A 20,921-nucleotide genomic window follows, 5' to 3' on the forward strand; every position below is an offset into this window, starting at 1 on the left:
CTGCCGGAAGCTCATTCCACATCCCTACCACCCTTTGCGTAAAGAAATTTCCCCTCATGTTCCCTTTATAATTTTACCCCTTCAATCTTAAACCATGCCCTCCAGTTTGAATCTCCCCCACTCTTAATTGAAAAAGCCTATCCACATCTACTCTGTCTGTCCCTTTTAAAATCTTAAAACACCTCTATCAAGTCCCCTGTCAATCTTCTACGCTCCAGAGAAAAAAGCCCCAGTCTGCATAACCTTTCCCTGTAACTCAAACCTTGAAATCCTGTCAACATTCTTGTGAACCTTCTTTGCACTCTCTCTATTTTGTTTATATCTTTCCTATAATTTGGTGACCAAAACTGTACACAGAACTCCAAATTTGGCCTCACCAATGCCTTGTACAATTTCATCATAACCTTCCTACACTTGAATTCAATACTCTGATTTATGAAGGCCAACATTCCAAATGCCTTCTTCACCACACCATCTACCTGAGTATCAGCCTTGAGGGTACTATTTAGCATCACTCCTACATCCCTTTGTTGTCTGCACATCTCAATAGTCTACCATTTAATGCATATGACCTATTTAGATTTGCGCTTTTTCTATCCACTAAAGATTGTTGAAGAGCAAGAATAGACAATACAATCACATAAAATTCCCATCCATACAGCACACGTATTAATACACAAAACAATCACATCTCTTTATTGGTCAGGAAGGGCCTACATTTCCCAAGGAGGCTGGGGAGGTCAAGGCCAACGGCTCTCATTCTGAGATTTTACAGGAGCGCAGTTGAGTCTCCTGTCTGGTTGCACCATTGGATGATCTAGTTGCTGTAAAGCATCAGACAGGAATGATGCAGAGTAGTGAGGATCACTGGGGTCTCCCTTTTTCTGTAGATGACATTTACTGGGAATGTTGTTCAAATCGGGCTCAAGGAATAGTACAAAGACCATTTTGATCTAGTGAACAGCATCTTTCACCACGTCCATCATCAAAATCAGGACTTACAGGCTGGGGAATAGCTTCTTCCCACAGGCTGTGAGATGGATGAAAAGTATCCTCAAAGTGCAATAATCCTCCAAATATTTATATATGTAGCGGCTACTTCGACAGAGCTATTAAAGCAACACACACACACACACACACACACACAGTTTAATCAATACAAGACTGCTTTATTCAGTCTTTACAGGCTTCTTCTATTTACAGCATGTCCTGTGCTCCATGGGTCAAGGTGGAACATCATTATGTGTTTGCTGCAGATCCACGGGCCCTGTGAGTGTCCTGCACCTTCCGGCAGGAGAAATCACAGACCAACTTGCTGTTCCTTGGCAGCAGCACCACGTGCATGTGGTCAATTAAATGGATGAGTTCCCAGCTATCTGCCTTACGATTTCATGTGCCTGCCAAAGAAACTTGCCTACTCGGCCCGCTACACAGCTGCTACACCCCCCAGAACGGTCGCCAGAAAGTAAAACACCAGCTTCATGCACCTTAGGTGGACACCCTCATCGTCTGGGCTGGGGGCACTGAATGGGTGAAGCGGGATCCACATGGGGAGGCTTGTGTCTGTCCAAACTAAACAGCTGCGAATGTGCCCCAACGTCCAAAGTATACTCAAACCCATCCTTCTTCACCATGAAGAAAAGGTCCTCATACGGTCGTTGTAACAGCATTCCTGGGTCCTGTCTGCGCACAAAAACAAAATCAGCGTCCAGGAGTGGTGGGGCACATTCTGTTAAGGGGATCCAAGCCAGTGGGTAGGAAAAGCTTTGCTGATCGTGATACCATGTCGAAGCTGCTGAAGGATGTTCAGATCAGAATTGGTTGTGAAATCAATGTCCCATGAAACTGTAAGGACCAGACCATAAAGCATCTCTGCGGAAAATACAGACATATCTTACTTTGGAGCTGTGTGCACTCCCAAAAGAATGCATGGCAACTCATCAACCTAACTGGGACCAGTGAGTCGGGCCTTAAAAGTGGACTTCAGTTGCCAGTGGGAATGAGGGTGAATTGTGTTCTGCGGACTGAATTGATGTGGGAAAACCAAATCCAGTTGACGATGCATGCTCTGGCCCTTGTCTCAGTGTCACTGGATGGCAACGGGACAGCCTCTGGCCAGCACGTGAAATGTTCTACAACTGTTAGAATGTATCTCATGTTTTGAGATTCTGGCAATGGTCCAAGCAGGTCCACATGCACGTGTTCTAACTGCCTGCATACCGTCGGGAAATGTTGAAGAGGTACCTTAGTGTGGCACTGAATCTTGGCAGTCTGGCAGGAGGTACATATGCAAATCCATTGCTCGACACCTTTTCTCAGTCCATGCTATACATATTTATTTGACATGAGCTTGACAGATGTTCTGATTGATGGATGAGATAAGCTGTGTCTCTGGTCAATAAGGTGTTTCTTCCAAGATGCAGGAAACATTGGTCCAATATCTTATCCTGAGATATGATCTGCTGGCATTCAGAAATCATATCATAGACAAGAGTATAGCTGGAAGAGATGCAGCAACTGTTTAACGCATTGGTGAGGCCAGGTTTGGAGAATTGTTTTCAGTTCTGGTCTCCAAATATAGGAATAAAATAGGTAACATGGAGAGGGTGTAGAAAAGATTTACAAAAATGTTACGTGGCTTACAACATCTAGAGTACAGAGAAAGATTAAGGAGACAGCGACTTTATTCATTCAAACGTAGACGGATGAAGGGGGTTATGATAGAGGTATTCAAATTATGAAAGGAATAGATAGACTGGACGTGAGTAGACTCTTTCCCCTGAGGGCAGGGGAGGTTGGAACAAGAGGGCATGAGTTCAAGGTAAGGGTGCAAAACTTTAGGAGGAATGTTAGAGGATGTTTCTTCACTCAGAGAGTGGTGGCAGAATGGAATGATCTTCCAGAAGAGATAATTGCGGCAGGGTCCTTTCTGTCATTTAAGAGAAGGTTGGATGTGTACATGGATATGAGGGGGTTGGAGGGATAAGGGCAGAGTGTTGGAGGGGAAAACTAGTGGAGTTGTTCATGTGAACTGGCACAGACTCGAAGTGCCAATATGACCTGTTTCTGTGCTGTAAACTGTCATATGGTTATATGTGCTGGGCTCCACGGGACAAGGTGGGACATCATTAAGAGTTTGCTGCCAGCGGGTTTGAATTAAGCCCGTGAGTATCCCACGCTTTCTGGCAGGAGACTCCAAATATCGAAAAGATGTATCAACTATTTCCATGAACCCTCCACATTTACGTCTATTTTTCTAAATCCACCCCATAATCTAGACATCTTTACTTAACACAAACCACATTTCTTCTCCCATTCAAAGCACTCAGTAATACACCAATGCAGTAAAATAAAAACTCAATGCTGGAAATACTCAGCAGGTTATCTACTTGAAAAATAATCGGAGTTAAAACCTTCAGGTCGATAACCTTTCACTGAGATTCAGAAAGATGATCAAATAAACCTGATTCTCTTTGCTGAGAAAAAGAAGAGAGGGAAATAACAAATTGATTACGTGGGATGAAAAGCCTGAGCAGCAGAAATGGCAGTGGTGCTGGATGAGTGGAGTCCACTCATTGATCAACACATCTGTCTGGATGGAGGGGTAAAGGATAAACAAGACAAACACAATGCCGTCACTGTGAGGTACAATACGACAGCTGCAGAGAATCTGAAATGAAGGAATGGTGAAAATACTTGTTTTTGGATCAATGTGACAAAATTTGACCTGACAAAAGAAAACAAAATTCCTTTGCTCTGCCAGAACTCTCGAGGTCAAGGGACACAATAAAATAATCCAAAAGCCAACGATATGAAATTGAACAGCAAGTTATAGAAATTGGTAGCAAGAGATAAAACACAGTTACATAATTCCATGAAAGTGGTGTCACAGGAAGACAGGGTTCTAAAGACAGCTTTTGTCATCTTGGCCTTCATTAATTAAAATGTTAAAAATAGGAGTTGGGAAGTTATGGTGAGGTTGTATAAGATGTTGGTGAGGCCAAATTTGGAGTATTGTGTGCAGTTCTGGTCACCTAGCTATAGGAAGGGTATTAGTAAGATTGAAAGAGTGCAGAGAAGATTTACTCGGACGCTGCCAGGTCTTCCTGAGTTGAGCTCCAGGGAAAGGTTGAACAGGTTGGGACTTTATTAATTGGAGAGTCAAAAAATGAGTAAGAGATTGCTTAAAGTGTTATATGAATGAGAAAAAAGGCTGAGAAAGACTGCAGTGGACCCAATTGTGAAGGAAATATTTTGCTTGAGAAAAATTGTCATTGGCCCATTTCCTCTGGAGTTATGAAACCACGCACAGAACAAGTCAATGTCATATGATTAAAACAGTGGTTTTGAAAATTTTTTCCCCAATCACATAGCTCATTAATTCCTTACTAACAGAGCACTTCTGGCAAAGGGATTTAGTGGAATATGATACAGGGGGTGGGGGTGTGGAGGAGGAGTTTGAAAATCACTGCTCTAGATGAAAAGATTTCTCCATCTCCGTTTTAAGCAGACATCCTTTTATTATGAGTTTGTGCCCACTGATCCTAAACTCTCCCACTACTGGCAAAATCCTCGCTATCCAGCCCTTTCACTATTCATCAGATTTCAGTGAGGTCCTGCCTCATCCTTCTAAACTCGGGCGAGTCCAGGCCCAGAACCATCAAATGCTCCTCAAACATTATTCCTCTCATCCCCAGGATCATTCTTGTAAACCACCTCTGGGCCATCACATCCTCTCTTAGAAATGGGGCCTAAAATTGCTCACAACCCTTACGAGATCAGGACAACCAGAAGGTGGTCACGGGAGGGAAGACAGCTGCAGGTCTGCCTTGAGTCCATGGATTGGATGGTGTTCAAAGAGTCAGCTGAGGGGGGGGGGGGGGGGTGGTGTGGCAAGATGGCGTAGGAAAAAGAAGTTCGAAGGCACCTCTCCCTGACTGAACTGTTCAATACTCGAACTGTAATGTCTTGTTTGACTTTATCAATGTTTTGAACAATAATTTTCTACTGTAGAATTCTGGAAATGAAGAAAGGAAAAAAAACAGTGTTGGGCACGATCAGTTGCCCCAAATTATCACAGAGACAAAGACTGAGGGGAACGATAGGCTTTATTACACACAAGACTGCAGGCCCGGGTTCAAGTGAGGGAAGTGAAGGCCTGGATCACAGGGGAGGAGTCCAGGGAGGAGTCCAGGAGAGGATGTCATCAGGAGGCGGGGGTGGGGGGTGCCAGCCCGTGCCTGTACTGGTCAGTACATACAATACCATTTCATTACAAGCAACTTCGAAAAAACCTAGGTTGTCAACCTGTGAAAAGTGCAGAAGAAGCAAGGACGACCTTCCAGAAGGAATTTCAGGACAAGTTAGACATGGATCTGAATCCTCAACGTGCAAGTCGGGAGCAGCTGGAAGAAATGTCTGCAACCTCTGCACATCCGGAGATGAAAGATGGCGCCAAGATTTTTGGCCGGGCCAGGAGGAGTGCAAGTAAGGAATTCGACACGAGCCGGGCTTGACTAAGGAGAGTGGGGGGTGAATGCCCGAATGTGAGCTCTAGATACCGGGAAGGGGACTGCCTGTATGCAGCGGAGCATCTGGAGATGTTCTCACTTGCAGGAAATTCTGGATCCGATCTACAGTCCGGCTGCCAGGTATGATGTGGAAGAGAAGAGGTGGAGGAGGACAACTCAGAGGTTCAAGAAGAAGAAGAGCAAGAATGACTACTTGCTGCAGTTGGACTCAATGAAGGGAGGCCTAAGGCTTGAAGAACATCTCCTTCTCCAATGAAAGCTGTTGTTTCACCAGATACCTTCCCCAGACTTCAAGGCCCCTCTACAGAACTGATCCATCAAAATGAAAATATGATGTCTTCTGTGAACTAAGGTTTTGAAACTTTAAATTATCAATTTGCTGGTATGAAGGAAATAAATGGCTGGTATGTGTGAAGAAATTACATCTATTGAAGTTGATATTAATAAGAGTTTAACAGCAGTGGACACTGGACAAGATCAATTTAAGAGGATAGAAGAAGTTTTTATTGACTGTAAGGACCGTGTGGACCATTATGCAGAGAGAATGGATCATATTGAGGATTTATTTACAGGCTGGGATGTCCAGAAGAGAGATTTGTTACAAAACATTGATTCGTTGGAAAATCAAAGTTGTCGTAATAATATTAAGATAGTTGGTCTGCTGGAAGATATTGAAGATTCAGATCCTGTAAAATTATTTTTGGAAATGGATTCCAGAGATGTTGGGAGTTGAGTTTTTTTAGATCGGGCTCAGAGGGCGTTAAGGACAAAATCTTTTCCGGGTCAAATGCAAAGAGCGGTTCTTTTAAGATGTTTGCGATATCAGAATAGAGAAATGATTTTGCGGCTTGCGGTTCAGAAAGCTCGCCTTGATCAAAGCCCTATGATGGTTCAAGGAAATAGGGTTTTATTTTATGCTGATTTAAGTCAGGAGATTATTAAGTGACGGAAAGAGATTAATCTGGCCAAAGCAGTTCTGTGGATGAAAGGGTATAAGTTTACTTTACTTTATGGGCCAGATCAGTCTCAATGTTTTGAGAGTCCTTATGGTGCATTAACTTTTGTGAATTCCTTCCCAGATTTGAAGGAATCAATGGGGAAAATGTCCGAGGATAAGATTGGGATGGGTATGGGGAAAAGAAGTTGGAATCAGAATTGGTGAGTGATGTTGAAGATGAAGCTCAAGCTCAATGTGGGTGTTATCACTGGGATGACTGATGGGTTTTAATGTTCGATTGGGGGGTGGTGGTTGACTCTACTACTTCTAAAGCCATCTGCCACTTGCGGTATTGACTGCACCTGGTCCACAGAGGCGGATCCGACTCTTATACTCGTAGGTTTTTTTACAGGATTTTCTTCTTTGAAAAGAGGGGTTTGGGTTTTTTTATATAAATATAATTGTAATTGCTGTGTTAAGTGTCAATCTCAGGAGGAAATTAAGTTTTGGCTCATTTCAATTTTGTGATCTTTAATGTTAAAGGAAAATAATCCGATTGAAAGAAAGTGAATATTGGCATTTATAAAGAAGATGAAGGTTGATCTTGCTTTTTTGCAAGAAACTCATATGGCTGAGAAAGAACATATGAAATTGAAAAGAGATTGGGTGGGACATGTTTTTCATCTCCATTTAATTCGAAAGCTCGAGGTGTTGCTACTTTGGTTCATAAGAAGATACCGTTTCAGTTGGAATCATTCTCTGCCAAATCATTTTCTTGAAGACAATCAAGATAACTGACCTGTTCATGGAGCACTGTGTCTGGACTCAGATTCACAAACTCAGCTGGCAAGGTCAGCATACAGCCATAGACAAGCTCTACCACTAAACATCCATGATCTGCCCTAACAGCAGTAGGCACGCAAAGGAGAACCATGGGCAAACATTCGCTCCATGTAGATGCATCACCACCTGCTTTCGATTGTCAATGACAATGCTCAGAGAAGCTGTTGTCCCTGAAATGCTTAGCGATAATTCAGGTCGTGCCCAGAGGATCAGTGAGAGCTCGGACCAATGCTGACTCGAACTGAGACTCTTGATCTGTTGTAATAGTTTGTCCAGAACATCAAAAGATGGAATCCAATGATCCACAAAAGTCCAAGCAATTGTCTCTGCAGAGATGCCGATGATAGGAATTACATCCTGCCATCTGGTAGTCCTATCCTCACCCGTGAGCAGATAAGTACATTGCTGAGATGGCGGAAGTGGACCTTCCAAGCCACAAGGTGCACGTGCTGGAAATGGGAATACAAAACAACAAAATCCCCCAGCTTGAATTTCATGTGCCTGGAGACTTTAGGGCGTTGAACCAGCAAGTGAGTCCTTGCCCATAATCCAACATTCTGTTTAACATGAAACCAGATAAAATTTTCCTTAACCAGTTTGATTGATGCTCTTCTACCAGGAAGAGATAGATTGTGAAGAGAAAATCTCCTGCCACATAGCTGCCACACAAACGGCAGAGTCTTTCCTGTTGGGGGAAAAAAAATCACAGGCCAACTTTTCACTCGATTCATCCAGGGTCACATCTTGAAGATGGAGACCAGAGTTGATCTGGTTTCACCTGATGAAATCGGCATCAGTGTGCCATGCATGAGCCACGGCAGTGAAATCGATGGCAATTGTTGGATGTAATGTCGCGCCTGGATAGGGCACCAGCCACAGCATTCGCTTTTCCTCAGATATGCTGTGTGTCCGATGAAAATTGTAGGATGAACTCCAAGTGCCAAATCTCTCTGCGCAAATAGAGATGCGTGCTTCTACTTTCAGTATGCAGAAGAGGCTGGTGGTCTGTACAAATTGTGTAAGAATGACCTTCCAATAAAAAGCTGAAATATTGAATTGGAAATTTGGATTCATGAGAGAATTACAAATAAATTTGTTTCAAAATTGTATCTACTATTTCAAGTGGAATCTCCAAACCCAGACTTGAATAAATCAAAAGAAAGATGGGAATTGCATTTGGGAACTGAAATTGACCCTTTTTGCTTGTCTGACATTTGTTGAGACAGTAATTAATGTTTTTGATAGATTAGTTAATTACAAATTTATTCATCAATTATATTTAATGCTATATCAATTAATTTATTGGAATTATTTCAAATTTATGTCTTAGATGTGGCACAGAAATTGGTACGTTTATACATTCTCTCTGGTCATGTCTCAAGGTGACATCATTTTGGAAAGATGTGGGCAAGTTTTTGGAACAAATTATAATAATGTTTACCATCCACACCTGAGCATTTACTTTTGGGAAATGTATATGATTTGGAAGCCTAATTCAATTTCTCAAAGAACAATTAATTATTTTTATAAGTTGCATTGACAGTGGCCAGGTGATGTATAGCAATTCCATGGAAATCTGAATCCCATCTTAAAATTGATTGTGGGGAAATGCAAAATTGTATTCCCTTAGCAAAGGTGACGTATAATATTAACTGGGTATGATAAATTATTCAAAATATGGAAACCATATTTAGATATGGGTTTGGATATCTAATGTATTCACTTCTCCAACCCACCACCACTTTTCATTAATCTTAATGGTTGAACCTTATCATGTTGGTTTAATTTTAATATTTTTTTAATGTCCTGCCTTTCCTTTTGGGAGGGAATAGTTATCACAGGAGCTTTGAACCTAGATCTGTTTTTTTTTCATTATACTTTTCTTCTCTTCTCACTTTTATGGACAGTACAACCATTTATTTGTTATTCTATTTTGATCAATGTATCATTTGGATACGATTCTGGTATTATATTGTACTGTATACAAAACTATAAATTTTAAAAAAAACTGAAATGTTTCACTGCGCGATAGATAGCTAAGACTTCTTGCCCAAATGTACTATACCTTGCCTCAGCCGGTGACCGCTTGGCTGAAAAAAAACACCGGAGGTTCCAATTGCCCACAGACTCGTTGTTCGAACACTGCTCCCACAGCACTGACAGATGCATCTGTGGTAAGAGAGCAAGATCTTGGGCATTTGATGTACAACCTTAGTGACATTTGTCAGAACAGTGTTCACATCATGGAAAGCATAAACAGGATGGTCTCCCAAAGATAATGTCTTTTTGAAGCAGACATCAGATCCTTTGAGTCGTTCAGCAAGAGGTGCAGTGGCATTCACCAGGAAACAGCAATAAAAATTCCTCATACCTCAAAACCATCACAACTGGCCAAACGTAACAGAGGGAGGAAATTCTCAAATTTCACGCACTTTCCATTCATCAGGCAAAATACCATGTGGCATAACTCTAGCTCCCAAAAATACAAGATCAGAAACACCAGAAACACTTTCCTGGGATAGATCATGGTGCCACATTCCTCAAGCCTTAGAAACAATGAGATAAGGTGGCTCTTGTGCTCCGCTTCATCCATACTTACAACCAGAATCTCCTCAATCAACACAAGCACCAAACAAACCCAAGGACAGTGAGTTCGTGGTCCATGAACCACTGGAATGTCTGAGCTGCATTCCATAGACCGAATGGTTTTCTCAGAAACACAAACATGCCGAACGGGGGCATCACTGTGACATCCAAAGACTCAAATGGAATCTAATAGTAAGCACGTTCTAGATCTATTTTGGCAAATGCAGATTTGTCGTGGAGGTTTGCTGAGAAGTCTTGTAAATTTGGAATATTGTATCAGTCAGGCATGGTGGAATTGTCAGGGGTCGATCATCTCTGCAAGGCCGCCAATCTCTAGTTTTTTCAGAACCACATACAATCGTGAAGCCCAGCAGCTGTCAGATCTGTGGGCTAGGCACAATTCTTGCCATTCCAATTTTGAGATTTTAAGATAATCCGGGGTATTACAAGCCTGCGTCTCCTAGACCCTGCCTTTATATGGTGGCTTATTGCATGTCTGCACACCATTATGATGGGGACACGAGGCGAAGAAAAGACTTGAGGAAGGCTTGGAAAGGGCAGGAGCCAGGTTGAAGGCTTGTCAGGCAGCAGATGGCATTGGAAGGACAATAAATGTAGCTCACTTGCATTCAAGAGCTGCAGTCCACACAACGGCATTTTGTCAAATACATCACTGAAAAATGTGACAAGAAATTTTCTCCAAAAGTGGAACTGGCCACATTTACAACTGAAAACCCACCCAAAACGATGTGAAGCTGAAATGAAATGCGAGTGACCTCTGGGCATATTTGAATAAGAGAATCATTTGTAGCTGAATGAACACATGACATATTAGCAAATCTACGTTGCTCAGTAGTTGGAGGGACAGGCACCGCTCCAAAGTGACAGATAGTTTTGGAGTTTTACATAGAGATGCCAAACTAAATACCTATTCTAACAACTGTCTAGAATTGTTCCATTTTTCTCAGTTGACTTCAATAATCTCTCCAAAATGAGAACAAGATCACAGACAAAGGAACAGAACCAGGCCACCAGGCCCATCGAATCTGCTCCGTAAACTGACACAAAACTATTTCTTGATTTAATACTCAGTGATCTGGCTTCCACTACTGTATGTGGCAGCGGTTCCACAGATCCACGATCCTCTGGCAAAACAAGTTCCTCCTAATCTCTGTTTTATAGGATAACCTCTAATTTTCTTGTCCTCAATTCACCCACCAAGGGAACCATTTTACCCACATCCATCCTATCTAAACCTTTCAATATACAAAATGTCTACATGACGTTACTTCTTTAATTTCCTGTACTCCAATGAATACAACCCTAGAGCTGTCAAACACTCCTTGTACATTATCCTTTGCATTTTGGGAATCATCCTAGTCATTCTCCTCTGCACCCTCTTCAACATCACATCTTTTCTCAGATAGGTGGCCCAAAACTACACACACTACTCGAAATGAGGTCTCACCAGTGCCCCATAGAGCCTCATCAACACCTCTTTATGCTTGTACACCATTTGTCATGAAATGAATGCCAACATAGCATTCACTTTCTTCATGACCAATTTCACCTGGTCATTAACTTTTAGGTTTCCTTGCACAAGGACACCCAGGTCCATTTGCACATCCAAGGTCTGAATTTTCTTCCCATCCAAATAGTATGCTTCCTGTTTATTTCCACTGCCAAAATGTACAACTGTACATTTCTCGATGTTAAATCTCATCTGCCATCATTTTGCCCAGTTTCCTAATCTGTTTATATCCTTCTGCAACTTTACGGATTCTACACTTCCTACTTTGTCCCCTATCTTGGTGACCTCCGCAAATTTGGCCACAAAACCATTTAAACCACAATCCAAATCATTAATTTATTTTTCTTGGAATATATCTATCCTGCATTCCTTTCATTACTGCCACATACCATTCTAGAATCAATCATTACTGAACCTGAACATGTTTATTGCAATGAACTTCTAATAAAGGTTCAGGGTTTAATTTTTTAAAATCTCGTTGTGGTTCCTCTTCATCAACTCTTTGGAAGCTGAATTCACAAAATTTGCCAAATATATTTTCAGCAATAATTCTGTGGTACAAAGAATTACCCATCTTTCCTAGAGGTTAAAAGTTGCATTTTGATTTTCTTCTCTCAACTGAACATTGTACAAGGTGAAGGCTGATTAAAATGGATTCAGTAATGATGGCCTTCAAACTTTTCATTATTGCTGTGGCTACACAGCTTGAATGATAAACTGCTGTTTCTCCAGGGAATTAACTCATGGAAATGTTCTAAATACATTCATTGGAGGTAGACCTCTGTGAAAAGTTTACTGCCCATCGGCAACAATCCTTGAAAAGAGATGAATCGTCACCCAACAGAGCAGCCCAGGAATAGGCCATTTGGTGTACAATGTCTGTGGTGACCATGATGTTCATTTAAATTAATCCCATGTGTCAGCACATGGTCCATGCACATCACCCATTCCCTCTTGTTCATGTGCCCAACCAAATGCCTCTTAAATCGTGGTGAGTTCACCACTATCCTGGCAGCGTGGGCCAGACCCCCACCGCACTGTGCGAAACCCTGCCTCACTTCTCTCATTTGCCCCTCTCATGTTCAATATAGGTATCATAGTATTTTTACATCTCCCACGGGGGCAGGGGTGGAAGAAATCTACTCTCTCCATGATTAGAATAATTGGATAAATTTCAACCTGGTCATCTCTCAGCCTCCAATGCTCCAGAGAAAACTATCCAAATTTGTCCAACCTCTCCTCAGACCCAATGCTCTTCCCCAAGCAAGCCCCTGATGAACTCCTTTTGTCATGCAGCAACTAGAATTGCAGAAAATACTCAAAATGTGGCCTAATCACATTAATACTTCATGTCCTGCTCAATGAAGAATACTTTCTTTAACACCCTACACTTATGTTGCCTCTTTCAAGGAGCTCACGATTGCTCCCCAAGATCCCTCTTTGCAACACTACTACAAGTCCTCTCGAAGAGCAAGACACTTGTCTCAATTAAACTCCATATGCTATTTCTCTGCCCACATTTATCAATCGTCTGGTTTGGAAGGGAGAATACGAGGGGAACTGGGTGAATCAGCAGGAAAGAGAGTGAAACCTGTGGAGGGGGGAGGTGGTGGGCAGGTTACATGATTTTGGAAAATTCCATATGCATACTATCGAGTCACAAATGCAATAAGAGATGGTTCCTCTGGAATTGACCTCACCCTGACAATGGAGGAGGCAGAAGACAAAGGTCATTGTGGGAATGGAATGGAACTTAAAACAGCTTGTGACCATGAGCCAAGATGGCCATTGTGATCAAAGTGGAGGTGCTCAGTCAATCTGTCATTTACTCTGGATTGGGTTTCCTGCCACAGAGGGCACGGACATGTTTGCAGCATGTGCATATGAAACTTTACCCTGCATGAGAATCCCTCGATGGTGGTAACTGATGTAAATTGCAGGAGAAAATGCCCAAGGACGGAGAGGAATTAGGAGTCTGTAATTAGTTGAAAAATCCTACTACCAGATTCATCACCAACGAGTAGGAAAGCAGCTTCAGTCTATTCTCCCTCTCAGAAAGATTTAGTTAATAAACAAAACAATCTTTCAGCACAGCCAGGGGCAAAAGGGCTCTTAATTTAGTCTTGCAATCAACAGACTTTGAAGATACCCACCATAAAAGACTCAAAATTCAATTCTAGATTCACTTCTGGTGGAAGTATGAGAGCCAGTGGCTTGCTTAATCAGATTAGCCTTATTCTGAGTTTCCATTTCTACTTTCACACAATCAAATGCAAGCCCCAGTTGTTGTTCCCCCACTATTTTCTATCCTTACCCACTTTGCAACCTCATCTACCTGAAATTGGAACAAACAACAGCTAATTTTTCCATGTATAAATCATACACAAATAATTTACCTACATTTTCACATCACTGTCGCCACTGAGGAATAACTTCTGCCCATCACGAAACTGCACCAGCCACTTCAGGGTGCTATTTACCTTGGTGTTAATGACTCTTTTCCAGTGTTACTTTCAGACATAATGACATATTCAACATGCACAATATTTCTTTTCTTACTGACCAGACCTATAAAGCATTGTGTAAAAAAGAGAAAAGCTCAAGTCAACCAGGAGATACAAACTTTTGACTGCAATGTTGCTGTGCAAATTTGCTACATTATTGAAGTCTCACAGAGCTTACAACAGATATTCAAAGTCAAGCAATAACAGAAATAACAGAATATTACAGCACGGTACAAGCCCTTTGGCCCACGATGTTGTGTTGATCTTGATATTTCTAACAAAAAAAATACCCTGTAGCAGCTACTGCGGTAGATGCTACTTAATAAAGGCAAATACATACAAAGGTTGTCAACTCATGTCATTGAAGACATACACGGACCTTTTATTCCCTGACTGTCAATGAGAACATTAGTGAACACCTTCCGGTCCACAGGACCAGCAGGTTAAAGCTCCGAGCCATTAGCGCCCCGTGCCTTTAGGCAGGAGCTTCATCTGATCCACTCACTGTACTTTGGTGCCCAAAACTGTTAGCCTGCGACGTGTCAGGTAAGTCTGTGAACTGACAGTGACGGTACGTCCGCTACAACCCTGTTTTTCTTTCACCCAAGTATGCCTGTCTTAGAGTCTCTTAAATGCAACTTATTCATTGTAATAAATAAATATATTTGGAGAATTTGGTAGTATTTTGGATTTTGGTAAGATTTAGAGTAGGTTACATACATACACACACATACATTTTAAAACATCTTATTTGAAAGATTGAAGATCTCTGGAGAATGATCTGCACATTCACAAGTAGGTGTTAATCGAACTGATGTCATAAAATGAATGACCATTGTTTGGAAATGGAGTCAGGATGGCTACAAGTACTTTTCTGCAGGGTGCTTAGAGGAAAGTCACACCTGGGTTTTGTTTATCTAACAACAGCTTGAGCAGAAGAAAGAACTCCTGTTGTTTGGAATAAGAGGAATGGAACTCTGAGGTAGCTTGCAGAAAGAAGATACCATCTTGAAGATCCTGATGGGGCTAGTTTCATCAGCTAGACATTGAGGAGACTAATGAAGGTACCTCAGTTGTGGAAATCCTGGAACAACAAATCACTGTCTGGAAACCCTACAAGAACCTTCCTGAGTGGAAAACATTTACCTTTCGAGCACCAAAACCTGGTGAAGTTTGTACATGTTCAATTCTGTGCACAGCAGAAGAATTGCCTGCATCCACAGAACTTGGAAGAAGGAGAAGTGAGATTGAACTGTGAACCAAAGAACTTTTCTTAAATTTAAACACATTACAAACATGTGTGCTTAGAATTAGAAGGGGGTTCATTTGGGTTAGTTAAGTATTGAGTTAAGTTAAAGTTTAATTCTATTTTCATGTTTAAATTTGATTAAAATAACTTCTGTTTTAAAAACCACTTGCCTTGGTGAATGTCTCTTGCTGCTGAGTTTTGGGATCCTTTGGGCTCTTAACAATATCTGCTTGGATAATGACATTGGGCCTGTTCAAAATAGGAAATGGCTTCTACCAGCAGGAGTTTCTATTTGATAAAAAATATTGATAGGTGAGTGGCCACATACGTTTCCCAAAAATTAATAACCTCTCCCTCCCTAACCCACATTCAGCCCCGTGACATCTTTCTACGTTGCATTACTGGGGCCACCATGGACCTGACCCATTTCCCATCTCTCCTTGCAATGCCAATATGGCAGCTGCCATTAAGAACTGACAAATCACATTTTAATTCAGCAAGCAAGATGAAAATCATCCTTAAAAAGATGGGTCAACAAACCTTCCTAATCTTGTCACTTCATTTTTATTTCGATTCCCATGGGGCATGAGCAAAAATGTCCCATCCATTGGCTCACCAAATTATGAGTAAAATCATGATCCCTGTTCATGAAAACCCATAACATTCAATGTTACACAGATAATCTAGGAAGAATTCTGTAATAAAGTTGAATGAAATTTTGAAAGAATTTCCCCCTTATAAACGCTGAGATTGTAGCACGCCAAAAGAGCAAAAAGAGGTCAAATCTCTGCAACACTCGGATAGTCCAAGATGGTTTTCCATCCCTTCCTAAGCGACCCAATGACCCCGACAGGTCCTCCCCGACTTGCGACCGTAATGAAACCCGAAACATCCCACAATGGTCGCGAGTCGGAGTTTTGCCCCTGTGCGAGGAGCTCTGAAGTCTTAGAGCCTATTTTTAAATCAAATGATTTGACAAACGAGAACAGAGACACAGGACACGTAAATCCCAAAATGTGCCGATTGACTTTGTGACTCAGTTTCTCAGGGTCCATAGGCTGGGGGCAGCCATCTTAATTTAAGTGCGCATGCGCGACTTGTTAGTTGTCACTTCCGCAAAGGCTTTGCTTGGTGGCCGTCAGTCGGCACGTGCGTATCAGCTGCACATGCGCGAATCCAACTCCAAGTCCTAAATCCACAGCGCATGCGCCAACCAGACTTCCAAAATTTCTTCTTGCCCCGCCCCTTCCCGCTGCCAGTTACCCCACGGTCCCCGGCCTCGCCCTGTCGGCGTCATCAGGCCTCGCACCGACGCCTCGGCTACACCCAAACACCCCGCCGGTACCGGCCGCTCCCGGGTGGGGCCCGGCGGGCTGCGGGTCGCCCGTTTTCCCTGGACGGCGCGGCTGAGGAAGGTCCCGGCTCCTCTGCCAACTTCTTCCCATTCGCGCCCGCGGCGACACGACGAACCCCGATCAGATGACGCCGCCGCCAACGTCCCGCCTCCTCACAGCAAGAGCCAATTAACCCGCGAACCCGCCCATCAATCCAACCCGAATCCAGCGTCTAATCCAATAGCGGACTCACCGAATCAACGTTTGGCTCGCGCAACTGAAGCAGCCAATCAGCGAGCGATCGAACACAGGCGCACCCAATCAGCATTGCAAGACAGAAAGCAGACAGTCGAAGAAGCAGGAGACCCTTCTGCCCTTCCATTTCATACTACCCCAACAACTCAATCAAATCCTTGGGAAACACAGGATCATTTTATCCTGGCTCCAGGATTCCTCTGATCTTAAGAAATACATTGTACCCCAACTGCAAGGGAGACTATTTATTCTCAATCTTTCCTTCATATTTATTACCGCAACCAATTTAATGTCTGCTACGTTTTTCAAAGTATCTGCATCTAAGTTCAATGCATATGATCCCTCTATGAATGTTTATGACAATAAACTCATCATAAGTCCATGGATCCAAATTTCAAATGAACCTTCAACAGGGTAGAGAATTCCAAGGATATTACATTTTCATTGAAGACATTTCTTAAAGTTCAAGCAGCCGATCAGTTATTGGGAAATTGTGACAGTTGATGTTCAGCTTCTTTGCATTATCCTCTCTCGATCTGTGCTGCTGTGTCCTCTCATAATGTTGTAAGGTCATCTCCAATTTTTCCAACGACCAAGAGATCCATATTCAAACTTTCCTCTTATCACCCGCAAAGAACACCCCAGAAACAAGTCTGACAATCTTTGTGCTCTTCTCACGCTTCAGATAAGGAAACTGTACACATGACTCCTGATATAAGATGAGCAAGACCATTCGATGTGAAATTGGAGCGTGCGCGCTACTGTTATAGGTGGAAAGAAGGACATACGCTCAAGAAATCAAAGTTAAAGAATCTTTTATTACACTGGCAGCTCTACTTCTATTATCTCCCCGCTGCTGTCGCAGGAGTATTCCCATCTTTGTTGATTACTGCTCTGCAGTTTTTCCCCTGGGACAAAAGTTGTTGGTCCCTGTGGACTCTGTGCAGTCGCCAATGTTAGAAACAGAATTACCTTTAAAGAAATTGCTCGAGACAAAAATTGAGAACAAAGAACATTTATTACAACAACAATGCAAAGTTGGGTGCTTCCCCTTACCCTGGGAATACACACATACACTGGGGCTCACCCAACTTTTATACAGTTTATCTCAGTATAGGAATAACCCCCCCCTTACATTCTTCTGCCTCCTGCTGGAGAGGGTTGGCATTAGGCAATCCTGCCTACATGCTGTTTCTGTGCACTTGGTGGACCAGGGGGTATCCTGTTGGTGTCCCTTCATGTTATTGTCCTTATTCACACCTTCCTGATTCTCGGAGCCACAGTTTCTTGATATGCAGAGTTCGCTAATCCTGTCTAGGGTTAACTAATTTAATATGTATAACTTTGTAAATCTATGTAAGGTTAACTAATTAGATATGTAGAACTTGGTACTTCTGTCTAGGGCTAGGAGACCCTTATCTCATCCAGACTACCTCAACTTCCTACACTCTATTGTTCCTTACCGCTCCTTATCTTATTCATATGGTGGGCTCATTGATCTTGTCACAAAGACTAGAAGATTCTTATCTTAAATGTGCTGACTCTGCTTTCCTGCATCCTAATTCCCAAGCTCATCCTGTTTGTACTGGTTACATTCATTTATTAATGTATGAATTTTAGTTTCCTTCATGTTCATAATTTTAGATCAGTTTTATCATCTCTCACAATCCTCACTTTTCTTTTAGATCAGTATTACTGATGTCGTAAAGTGCAAGGTGTTGTTTTTCCCAGCTGGTCAATAACCAAATTGCAGTCTCTGTGTCGTTGGATAGAGTTAGGGAAACATACTTTCTTTGGGGTATAGTGTTCTGACGAGGGGTTCGATGAATTAAAAACTGCAGCCAAGTCTTTAGGCAGGGGAACACTATAAAGGTGAGAGTAGCGAGTCCAGCTGCTATAAAGGTTGTGAGTATCAGGCTCCAGTTTTTAGTAAAGAGTCTAGTCCATCCCACATCAGTCTGAGGTTGCTAAGTCTGAACATGGGCATGGGCAGATTCTCGTCGAAGTCCTGAAGCAGTATCTTTAACCGCCTGACTGTTGTAAGCATTGTCCTGAACAAGTCTTTGAGAAACGCTGCCTTCAGCAGCGAATGAGTAGTCGAGAGTCAGGCGGTTCCATTGAATTGTGGCTCGTATCTGCCGTTCCTCTTCAGCTCCGAACCCCAGGGCCACCGATCTCCATTTGATGATGATGTTGAAGGCTGTTTGGAGTCTGATTAAACAATTGAAATGCCAAGTAGCTTTAGGGTACTGTAGCAGCTCACGTCGTTTGTAACTGGTGCTCCCCTTCACGGGGTGGTGTTTGTCATTTTGAATGTATGAGAGACCCAAAGGATGTTTGAGAAGAGACCAAGCTGGGGAGGATTGTTTCTTATCATTTAACCTGTGTGTTGCAACTTGTGAGTGCAAGCCTGTCTGTGTACATTAGCATATGCATTAACTCTCTCTCTCTGTGACATGTACAATCCTGACTACCATTCTGTCTGTCTTTGTCCCACCATGTCCTTTGTGCTATCGCTTTAAAACTCCTGTCTTTAATACCTGTGTAGGCTAAGATACAAATTAGATGTACTCCACTAAAGCTGTTCAGTTCCCCTGGTCCGTATTGGAATCCCTTGTTAACCCATATCCCACTATGACTATACATTATATCTATGCTCTGTCTACATTCTAAAGGAAAATAATTGTCACCTCTGCTGCCCCTATCCCAGGAGGACTTAATACATTGTGAGTAATTAAGTGATGTCGCAGAAATGGAGAAGCAACAATTAAACAATACAATAAATGGTAAAAACAACATTACGGCACTTTTTCACGGCGTAGTGTAACTTTCAGGTCAGAAGGAAGAGGGACTGCACGCCAGGTGGAGGGTAGATTATCAATGTTGTTATTCTGTGGTTCAGTAGCTGGTTTAATTCGTTGGATGTGGCTCCAGCCTTTTTCTTTCGTTCGCACGGCAGTGTCTGTAATCAAAAGTACACAATAGGGGCCATCCCAGACAGGTTTCTGTTGGTGATGTTGGCATGCTTTTACATATAACCAATCACCAATTTAATAAAATGAATAACAATTTGACTTTTCTTTGTGTTAGTGTAAAAATTGTAAAATGAAACACAAACCATATTTCCATGGGTTTTGAATATATTCTTCTCTTTGGCTTGGCTTCGCGGACGAAGATTTATGGAGGGGGTAAAAAGTCCACGTCAGCTGCAGGCTCGTTTGTGGCTGACCAGTCCGATGCGGGACACGCAGACACGATTGCAGCGGTTGCAAGGGAAAATTGGTTGGTTGGGGTTGGGTGTTGGGTTTTTCCTCCTTTGCCTTTTGTCAGTGAGGTGGGCTCTGCGGTCTTCTTCAAAGGAGGCTGCTGCCCGCCAAACTGTGAGGCGCCAAGATGCACGGTTTGAGGCGTTATCAGCCCACTGGCGGTGGTCAATGTGGCAGGCACCAAGAGATTTCTTTAGGCAGTCCTTGTACCTTTTCTTTGGTGCACCTCTGTCACGGTGGCCAGTGGAGAGCTCGCCATATAATACGATCTTGGGAAGGCGATGGTCCTCCATTCTGGAGACGTGACCCATCCAGCGCAGCTGGATCTTCAGCAGCGTGGACTCGATGCTGTCAACCTCTGCCATCTCGAGTACCTCGACGTTAGGGGTGTGAGCGCTCCAATGGATGTTGAGGATGGAGCGGAGACAACGCTGGTGGAAGTGTTCTAGGAGCCGTAGGTGGTGCCGGTAGAGGACCCATGATTCGGAGCCGAACAGGAGTGTGGGTATGACAATGGCTCTGTATACGCTTATCTTTGTGAGGTTTTTCAGTTGGTTGTTTTTCCAGACTCTTTTGTGTAGTCTTCCAAAGGCGCTATTTGCCTTGGCGAGTCTGTTGTCTATCTCATTGTCGATCCTTGCATCTGATGAAATGGTGCAGCCGAGATAGGTAAACTGGTGGACCGTTTTGAGTTTTGTGTGCCCGATGGAGATGTGGGGGGGCTGGTAGTCATGGTGGGGAGCTGGCTGATGGAGGACCTCAGTTTTCTTCAGGCTGACTTCCAGGCCAAACATTTTGGCAGTTTCCGCAAAGCAGGACATCAAGCGCTGAAGAGCTGACTCTGAATGGGCAACTAAAGCGGCATCATCTGCAAAGAGTAGTTCA

The 20,921-nt window shown here is 42.7% G+C and overlaps 1 long non-coding RNA gene across 1 annotated transcript in view; it reads right to left on the reverse strand.

The window, feature by feature from the left end:
• Positions 1-16,728, reverse strand: part of LOC138750185 (uncharacterized) — a 32,957-nt gene extending 16,229 nt beyond the window's left edge. The window contains exon 1 of the long non-coding RNA XR_011349138.1: positions 16,527-16,728. This is a non-coding gene — a long non-coding RNA (uncharacterized lncRNA). The remainder of the gene's footprint in view (positions 1-16,526) is intronic.
• Between the last annotated feature and the right edge of the window lie 4,193 nt (positions 16,729-20,921).

Source organism: Narcine bancroftii, unplaced genomic scaffold, assembly GCF_036971445.1.
Source record: "Narcine bancroftii isolate sNarBan1 unplaced genomic scaffold, sNarBan1.hap1 Scaffold_104, whole genome shotgun sequence".
Classification (NCBI taxonomy): Eukaryota; Metazoa; Chordata; class Chondrichthyes; order Torpediniformes; family Narcinidae; genus Narcine; species Narcine bancroftii.